This window comes from Lolium perenne, chromosome 3 (assembly GCF_019359855.2).
Source record: "Lolium perenne isolate Kyuss_39 chromosome 3, Kyuss_2.0, whole genome shotgun sequence".
NCBI lineage: Eukaryota > Viridiplantae > Streptophyta > Magnoliopsida > Poales > Poaceae > Lolium > Lolium perenne.
In genome coordinates this window covers 274,331,723-274,340,730 of record NC_067246.2, presented here as the reverse complement: position 1 = coordinate 274,340,730, position 9,008 = coordinate 274,331,723, and the positions used below count along the sequence as shown (strand labels likewise).

The window sequence follows — 9,008 nt, the reverse complement described above, 5'->3', positions numbered from 1 at the left end:
GCAACGGCGCCAGAAATTTGCTTGATGCGTGTAGTTGACACGTCCGTTGGGAACCCCAAGAGGAAGGTGTGATGCGCACAGTAGCAAGTTTCCCTCAGTAAGAAACCAAGGTTTAATCGAACCAGTAGGAGTCAAGAAGCACGTTGAAGGTTGATGGCGGAGGAGTGTAGTGCGGCGCAACACCAGGGATTCCTGCGCCAACGTGGAACCTGCACAACACTATCACAGAACTTTGCCCCAACGTAACAGCGAGGTTGTCAATCTCACCGGCTTGCTGTAAACAAAGGATTAGATGTATAGTGTGGATGATGATGTTTGTTTGCGAAGAACAGTAAAGAACAATTGCAGTAGATTGTATTTCAGATGTAAAGAATAGGACCGGGGTCCACAGTTCACTAGTGGTGTCTCTCCCATAAGATAGCAGATGTTGGGTGAACAAATTACAGTTGGGCAATTGACAAATAAAGAAGGCATAACAATGCCCATACATATATCATGATGAGTACTATGAGATTTAATCAGGGCATTACGACAAAGTACATAGACCGCTATCCAGCATGCATCTATGCCTAAAAAGTCCACCTTCAGGTTATCATCCGAACCCCTTCCAGTATTAAGTTGTAAACAACAGACAATTGCATTAAGTATGGTGCGTAATGTAATCAACACAAATATCCTTAGACAAAGCATCGATGTTTTATCCCTAGTGGCAACAGCACATCCACAACCTTAGAACTTTCTGTCACTGTCCCAGATTTAATGGAGGCATGAACCCACTATTGAGCATAAATACTCCCTCTTGGAGTCACAAGTATCAACTTGGCCAGAGCCTCTACTAGCAACGGAGAGAATGCAAGAACATAAATAACATATATGATAGATTGATAATCAACTTGACATAGTATTCAATATTCATCGGATCCCAACAAACACAACATGTAGGATTACAAATAGATGATCTTGATCATGATAGGAAGCTCACAAGATCTAACATGATAGCACAATGAGGAGAAGACGATCGTCTAGCTACTGCTATGGACCCATGGTCCAGGGTTGAATGTAACGGCCCGGGATAGTACCCCTAATAGATTTGCTTGCTCTTCTTCTTTTATGCATCAACATGGCATATGCATCATATCATCCATATTTTCATCAAACAAAATTATTTTATAAACCCTACTTATTATGTTTCTTCCTCTCATAAGATTTTTATAAACCCTCCCTTTATCTTTTCTTTTTCCACAAACCCCAAAGTCCAAAACTATAAAATAAATAAATCTATTTTAAATGTTTTCTAGTTTGAAAATAAATTCTTGTCTGTTTTGGTTTTCAAATTTGTTTTCAAACCAGTTTTAGAATCAAAGAGACAATGTTTTGGGAAATAAAACTCTAACCTTCCTCTTCCCCCTGTGCTATCTCTTCTCTGTTTGTATCCAAGCCCAAGAAGCACCCTGGCCTTTCCTGCTTCATTCTTTTTCCTGGACGATGGACAAGGGCGTTGCCCTGTTTTTCTTCTCCACCAGTACACAGGCACAACATGATCTCCACCTTTTCCCTGACGCTATTTCCTCCACTCATTCAGCATCCCACCTGACCCCTCTCCCTTTCTCAACCAAACCCTAGCCTCCCTACGCCGCCGCCTCCCGTCTTGATTTCCTTCTTCACCGAGAGACTCGAGGGAAGTTTTCAGTTTCGTCAGTAACACCAAGAAAACCTGCCGGAGATCGCTGTTCTTATCGTCGTTGTTGGCCGCCGTTCGCTGCCGGAGCATGGGGATGGAGTTCCCGTGGCCTCTGCTACCTCCTCGCTGAGTTACCGGAGCTGGGAGCGCTCAATTCGCCTGCATCGTCCTCGACTTCACGGAACCAGAGCCGGCGCTTTTTCATCGCCTTCATCCTCGTCTCGCTCTTCGTCGCTTTTCGATCTTCCCCGTCCTCGACCACCACCTCTGTGAGCACCTTCGTTCTCCACTCCTTTGATTCCGTGGTTTGTTTTTCTTCACATATGCTTCACCATCGAGGCACCGCTGGCCAGCAGGTTCCTGCCGCCTAGTTCTCCGTCTCCTTCAGTTAACAGCGGTTCTGAAAAAGTTCAATTTTTCTTGCTCTTTCTTCAGTTAACGCGCCAGCACCAGCTGCTCTCCGCACGCGCGCCCGGCGTCCCATCGAGCATCAGCACACAAGCAGCATATCGACAGTAGTAAGCCTCATCACAATGACCAGCAGTGCGGTGTACACACTGCATCCCTACAATTCTTTTTGAGCAGCCTGCTAGCTAGTTTAACTACTTTGCACGGCTTCTATTCATCCATCCACCTGTTTGTGAGCTTGCTTGCTAGCTAGCTTCCGGCTTGAATCAATCCACCTGCTAGCCTGCTTGCTTAAGCTAGCTAGTCACGGTAGAAATATATTAGGCATCCAGCTATCTGCTTGCTTCAGATTGGCATCAACAATCAACCGATCCAACTGCCTGTGTGCATGCTTAGCTGCTTGTTATATATGTCTCGCCGTTGCATAGCCTGTATCTGTTTTTTTTTCTTCAGTTTCGTCAGACAAAGTAGCACCTCCCAGTTCCCTTCAGTCTGTTTCTTCTATTTCAATTGCAAAACGTCTGCTTAAAATCAAACATGTTATATATTAATTTCGATCAGAAAAATCCAATAAATCTGAATATGCCATCCATATAATTGTTTGCATTCCGCATCATGTTGTTCCGCTATAGTTTGCATCCCTAATAATTAAACGCGGAGTATTTTGGGAATTACCGGCTACGGTTCCTCGCTCCGATTAATATTGAAGTAACTCACCCATGCCATGTCTTGCCATGCTAACCAACACTTAAATTTGCCGATAGAAATGCAACTCCAACCTTAATTTGTTTGTCCGGATTCCGGTTTCGCTTAATCCTGATAATTGCATTGCACCATCGTTGCCATGTCATGCATGCTTGTATCTTGATCATGCCGGTTCTTCATTCGTAGTAGTAAGTTTGCATCCGTTGTTTGTTGTAGCACTTTGCTTCTCCCCGGATAGGATCACGAAGTGGTGATGTGAGATACGACGAGTTCTCCGACAAGTTCTTCTGCAGCTTTTCACAGGCGAGCCCACCCCTTCACCTATTTTACATTTACATGCTCTTTTGATCTATTGCTATCCCTATGTTGCGATTCTGTTGAGTCACGTGTCCTATCCACCTGTTACCTATATGTCCGAGTTACACCTCCTCGCCCTACCTATTGTTTGTTGTTTGCCAGCTTTGCGAGTCGTAGGCGAGTTTAGGGTTTTGTTGATATCTCGAAATGTTCGGGATATCTTGTTGGGAGGTTATCACATGCTATATCTTTTGTTGGAGATAATCACACTTTACTTTATTGTTAACAACTAAAATTGTAAGCAGAGGCATCTGTGAGCCCCTTTGCGAAAGCATCGGAACTTTGACTCGCTAATGTCCCCTAGGACCCGAGTTCTTGTTATCTGTTCCGAGATTGAGCGCTCTACCCGTACGTGGGGGAATGGGACCCCCATCACCCACTACCTTTCCTCGAGTCTGTTTATTGGGAGCCACAACCTTGGTTTTATTTGCTCATATGCACGATGCACGATTTACTTCTGTTGCCTTCGGGTGTTTATATTATGTCCTGTACTCATCCCGTGGAACGATTAGCGACAGCAGGTTGTTCACACTTAGCTTAGCCGTTGGCACAAACCTCTGGGTCCGTATCGGAGTACGGCCGAACTTCGTCACGGGTAGCTTAGTGGGGTGGCTCCCCTTAAACTTTCTCTTGCATTGGGAACGGTCTTGTTGTGAGACTCCACCTGTAGTAAGTGGGTTCGAGCATGCGTATGGTCACATTTGGGCAACCCCTGCAGGGTGTACATCTTATCGATAAGCCGTGTCCGCGGTTATGGACGACTTGGAATTGTATGGCTTGATCATAGAACAACTTACACCTTTATGTTGTTGATAATAATCTGCTAATAACTTGATTAGTAATATAGCATTACTACAACCGATACCTAATAAAACTTGTCCACCGTTGAGTGCCTCTTACATTGCCTCTTCGCAATTGTTGAAGGGGATACGTGTAATCGGCTGGGTTATGTTTGTGTAGTATTTATCTGTTACCTTGTGCGCTCTCTTATCTTCTCTGAGTAGACGGATGTTGTAGCTTGTCTCTATTGGATCGTAGCTTTGCTGCCGCTAAACTCCACATATAGCCGGGTGGAGTTTATACCGCCCACCAGCGAGCATAGCTGGTCTTGTCTCGCAAGTACGTGCCAATGGTACTTACCCTCGCCTTCCTTTCTTTTTGTCTCCTCCCCCTTTTGTCGGCAACCGATGGCCCGACTTTGACAGGTACGAGATGACGACGTTAGCAAGGTTACCCTTCCGGCTTGGCCTGGGCAGGGTTATGGACGCCGCTGGTTATCTTCAGGACTCTTAGTCCAATTTGTATCTTGTCCGCACTCGGACGTATTTGATCTTCTGTATGATTTGGATCTTTGTATTGTGTATTTGTATCTTGACTCGTTGGAGTCGTTGTTGTAATATATGTTTCTTGTGGGCTCTATTGTAATCCTGTTGTAATGTTACCGCTCGTGTTAATTCCTCTGGCATCACGTGTGTGATTATTCGCGCACGTCGTGTCGGAGGGCGTCTCTGAATCGATATCATGCGGATCTCGGCGGGTTCGCTGGAATCCTCATGGTACCGGTTCCGGGGCGTCACAAGTTGGTATCAGAGCCTCAGGTTGACGGTACCCCACTAGTCCAGCCTCTAGGATAACCTTGCCAACAGTCGTTGAGTTTAGAGTGTCAAAACTATTTTCTAAAATTCGTTGGATAGATCTGATTAGCTCTGATTTTTCTCCTTACCTCTATTCTTTCTCTTCTTTCCTATGCGAGTTTTGAGTCTTCTCTTATCTGCTTCTCTGAGTCTTAGGTTCCGACGCGGGTTGGACGATCTTTGCCTTTGTCCTAGTAGGTCCGATCTCCGGAGGATCCCGACGAAAGCGTATCATCAACAGCGGAATAACGACTTCTTGTTAGTGGTGTCTCCGATCTACGTGGAGCAATAACTCTTGTTAGTGGTGTCGAGAAGATCAACACTTCGCCAGAAGAAGGTTCCACCTCGAGGTCGGGTGATTGTCAACATGGTACAAGAAGATCCGATAGTTTAACCAACTCCCCCTTAGGTTGACGTGGAACCTCGGGGCGAGGTTCCTTGTTAGTGGTGTCGATTGTAACGGCCCGGGATAGTACCCCTAATAGATTTGCTTGCTCTTCTTCTTTTATGCATCAACATGGCATATGCATCATATCATCCATATTTTCATCAAACAAAATTATTTTATAAACCCTACTTATTATGTTTCTTCCTCTCATAAGATTTTTATAAACCCTCCCTTTATCTTTTCTTTTTCCACAAACCCCAAAGTCCAAAACTATAAAATAAATAAATCTATTTTAAATGTTTTCTAGTTTGAAATTAAATTCTTGTCTGTTTTGGTTTTCAAATTTGTTTTCAAACCAGTTTTAGAATCAAAGAGACAATGTTTTGGGAAATAAAACTCTAACCTTCCTCTTCCCCCTGTGCTATCTCTTCTCTGTTTGTATCCAAGCCCAAGAAGCACCCTGGCCTTTCCTGCTTCATTCTTTTTCCTGGACGATGGACAAGGGCGTTGCCCTGTTTTTCTTCTCCACCAGTACACAGGCACAACATGATCTCCACCTTTTCCCTGACGCTATTTCCTCCACTCATTCAGCATCCCACCTGACCCCTCTCCCTTTCTCAACCAAACCCTAGCCTCCCTACGCCGCCGCCTCCCGTCTTGATTTCCTTCTTCACCGAGAGACTCGAGGGAAGTTTTCAGTTTCGTCAGTAACACCAAGAAAACCTGCCGGAGATCGCTGTTCTTATCGTCGTTGTTGGCCGCCGTTCGCTGCCGGACCATGGGGATGGAGTTCCCGTGGCCTCTGCTACCTCCTCGCTGAGTTACCGGAGCTGGGAGCGCTCAATTCGCCTGCATCGTCCTCGACTTCACGGAACCAGAGCCGGCGCTTTTTCATCGCCTTCATCCTCGTCTCGCTCTTCGTCGCTTTTCGATCTTCCCCGTCCTCGACCACCACCTCTGTGAGCACCTTCGTTCTCCACTCCTTTGATTCCGTGGTTTGTTTTTCTTCACATATGCTTCACCATCGAGGCACCGCTGGCCAGCAGGTTCCTGCCGCCTAGTTCTCCGTCTCCTTCAGTTAACAGCGGTTCTGAAAAAGTTCAATTTTTCTTGCTCTTTCTTCAGTTAACGCGCCAGCACCAGCTGCTCTCCGCACGCGCGCCCGGCGTCCCATCGAGCATCAGCACACAAGCAGCATATCGACAGTAGTAAGCCTCATCACAATGACCAGCAGTGCGGTGTACACACTGCATCCCTACAATTCTTTTTGAGCAGCCTGCTAGCTAGTTTAACTACTTTGCACGGCTTCTATTCATCCATCCACCTGTTTGTGAGCTTGCTTGCTAGCTAGCTTCCGGCTTGAATCAATCCACCTGCTAGCCTGCTTGCTTAAGCTAGCTAGTCACGGTAGAAATATATTAGGCATCCAGCTATCTGCTTGCTTCAGATTGGCATCAACAATCAACCGATCCAACTGCCTGTGTGCATGCTTAGCTGCTTGTTATATATGTCTCGCCGTTGCATAGCCTGTATCTGTTTTTTTTTCCTTCTTCAGTTTCGTCAGACAAAGTAGCACCTCCCAGTTCCCTTCAGTCTGTTTCTTCTATTTCAATTGCAAAACGTGTGCTTAAAATCAAACATGTTATATATTAATTTCGATCAGAAAAATCCAATAAATCTGAATATGCCATCCATATAATTGTTTGCATTCCGCATCATGTTGTTCCGCTATAGTTTGCATCCCTAATAATTAAACGCGGAGTATTTTGGGAATTACCGGCTACGGTTCCTCGCTCCGATTAATATTGAAGTAACTCACCCATGCCATGTCTTGCCATGCTAACCAACACTTAAATTTGCCGATAGAAATGCAACTCCAACCTTAATTTGTTTGTCCGGATTCCGGTTTCGCTTAATCCTGATAATTGCATTGCACCATCGTTGCCATGTCATGCATGCTTGTATCTTGATCATGCCGGTTCTTCATTCGTAGTAGTAAGTTTGCATCCGTTGTTTGTTGTAGCACTTTGCTTCTCCCCGGATAGGATCACGAAGTGGTGATGTGAGATACGACGAGTTCTCCGACAAGTTCTTCTGCAGCTTTTCACAGGCGAGCCCACCCCTTCACCTATTTTACATTTACATGCTCTTTTGATCTATTGCTATCCCTATGTTGCGATTCTGTTGAGTCACGTGTCCTATCCACCTGTTACCTATATGTCCGAGTTACACCTCCTCGCCCTACCTATTGTTTGTTGTTTGCCAGCTTTGCGAGTCGTAGGCGAGTTTAGGGTTTTGTTGATATCTCGAAATGTTCGGGATATCTTGTTGGGAGGTTATCACATGCTATATCTTTTGTTGGAGATAATCACACTTTACTTTATTGTTAACAACTAAAATTGTAAGCAGAGGCATCTGTGAGCCCCTTTGCGAAAGCATCGGAACTTTGACTCGCTAATGTCCCCTAGGACCCGAGTTCTTGTTATCTGTTCCGAGATTGAGCGCTCTACCCGTACGTGGGGGAATGGGACCCCCATCACCCACTACCTTTCCTCGAGTCTGTTTATTGGGAGCCACAACCTTGGTTTTATTTGCTCATATGCACGATGCACGATTTACTTCTGTTGCCTTCGGGTGTTTATATTATGTCCTGTACTCATCCCGTGGAACGATTAGCGACAGCAGGTTGTTCACACTTAGCTTAGCCGTTGGCACAAACCTCTGGGTCCGTATCGGAGTACGGCCGAACTTCGTCACGGGTAGCTTAGTGGGGTGGCTCCCCTTAAACTTTCTCTTGCATTGGGAACGGTCTTGTTGTGAGACTCCACCTGTAGTAAGTGGGTTCGAGCATGCGTATGGTCACATTTGGGCAACCCCTGCAGGGTGTACATCTTATCGATAAGCCGTGTCCGCGGTTATGGACGACTTGGAATTGTATGGCTTGATCATAGAACAACTTACACCTTTATGTTGTTGATAATAATCTGCTAATAACTTGATTAGTAATATAGCATTACTACAACCGATACCTAATAAAACTTGTCCACCGTTGAGTGCCTCTTACATTGCCTCTTCGCAATTGTTGAAGGGGATACGTGTAATCGGCTGGGTTATGTTTGTGTAGTATTTATCTGTTACCTTGTGCGCTCTCTTATCTTCTCTGAGTAGACGGATGTTGTAGCTTGTCTCTATTGGATCGTAGCTTTGCTGCCGCTAAACTCCACATATAGCCGGGTGGAGTTTATACCGCCCACCAGCGAGCATAGCTGGTCTTGTCTCGCAAGTACGTGCCAATGGTACTTACCCTCGCCTTCCTTTCTTTTTGTCTCCTCCCCCTTTTGTCGGCAACCGATGGCCCGACTTTGACAGGTACGAGATGACGACGTTAGCAAGGTTACCCTTCCGGCTTGGCCTGGGCAGGGTTATGGACGCCGCTGGTTATCTTCAGGACTCTTAGTCCAATTTGTATCTTGTCCGCACTCGGACGTATTTGATCTTCTGTATGATTTGGATCTTTGTATTGTGTATTTGTATCTTGACTCGTTGGAGTCGTTGTTGTAATATATGTTTCTTGTGGGCTCTATTGTAATCCTGTTGTAATGTTACCGCTCGTGTTAATTCCTCTGGCATCACGTGTGTGATTATTCGCGCACGTCGTGTCGGAGGGCGTCTCTGAATCGATATCATGCGGATCTCGGCGGGTTCGCTGGAATCCTCATGGTACCGGTTCCGGGGCGTCACATTGAACTACTCACACATCGATCCGGAGGCGATCATGGCGATGAAGAGACCTCCGGGAGATGATTCCCCTCTCCGGCAGGGTGCCGGAGGTGAT

General features: G+C 45.7%; 2 long non-coding RNA genes across 2 annotated transcripts; both read left to right on the top strand.

Annotated features, from left to right (window-relative positions):
* The first annotated feature begins 1,403 nt into the window (after positions 1–1,403).
* Positions 1,404–4,568, top strand: LOC127344492 (uncharacterized). Its single transcript, XR_007878041.2, has 4 exons — positions 1,404–1,950; positions 2,117–2,231; positions 3,011–3,097; positions 4,357–4,568. It is a non-coding gene; the product is annotated as an uncharacterized lncRNA (long non-coding RNA).
* A 486-nt stretch (positions 4,569–5,054) lies between these two features.
* On the top strand, positions 5,055–8,762 carry LOC127344491 (uncharacterized). The gene is made up of 4 exons (XR_011756037.1): positions 5,055–6,132; positions 6,299–6,413; positions 7,197–7,283; positions 8,543–8,762. It is a non-coding gene; the product is annotated as an uncharacterized lncRNA (long non-coding RNA).
* The last annotated feature ends 246 nt before the right edge of the window (positions 8,763–9,008 follow it).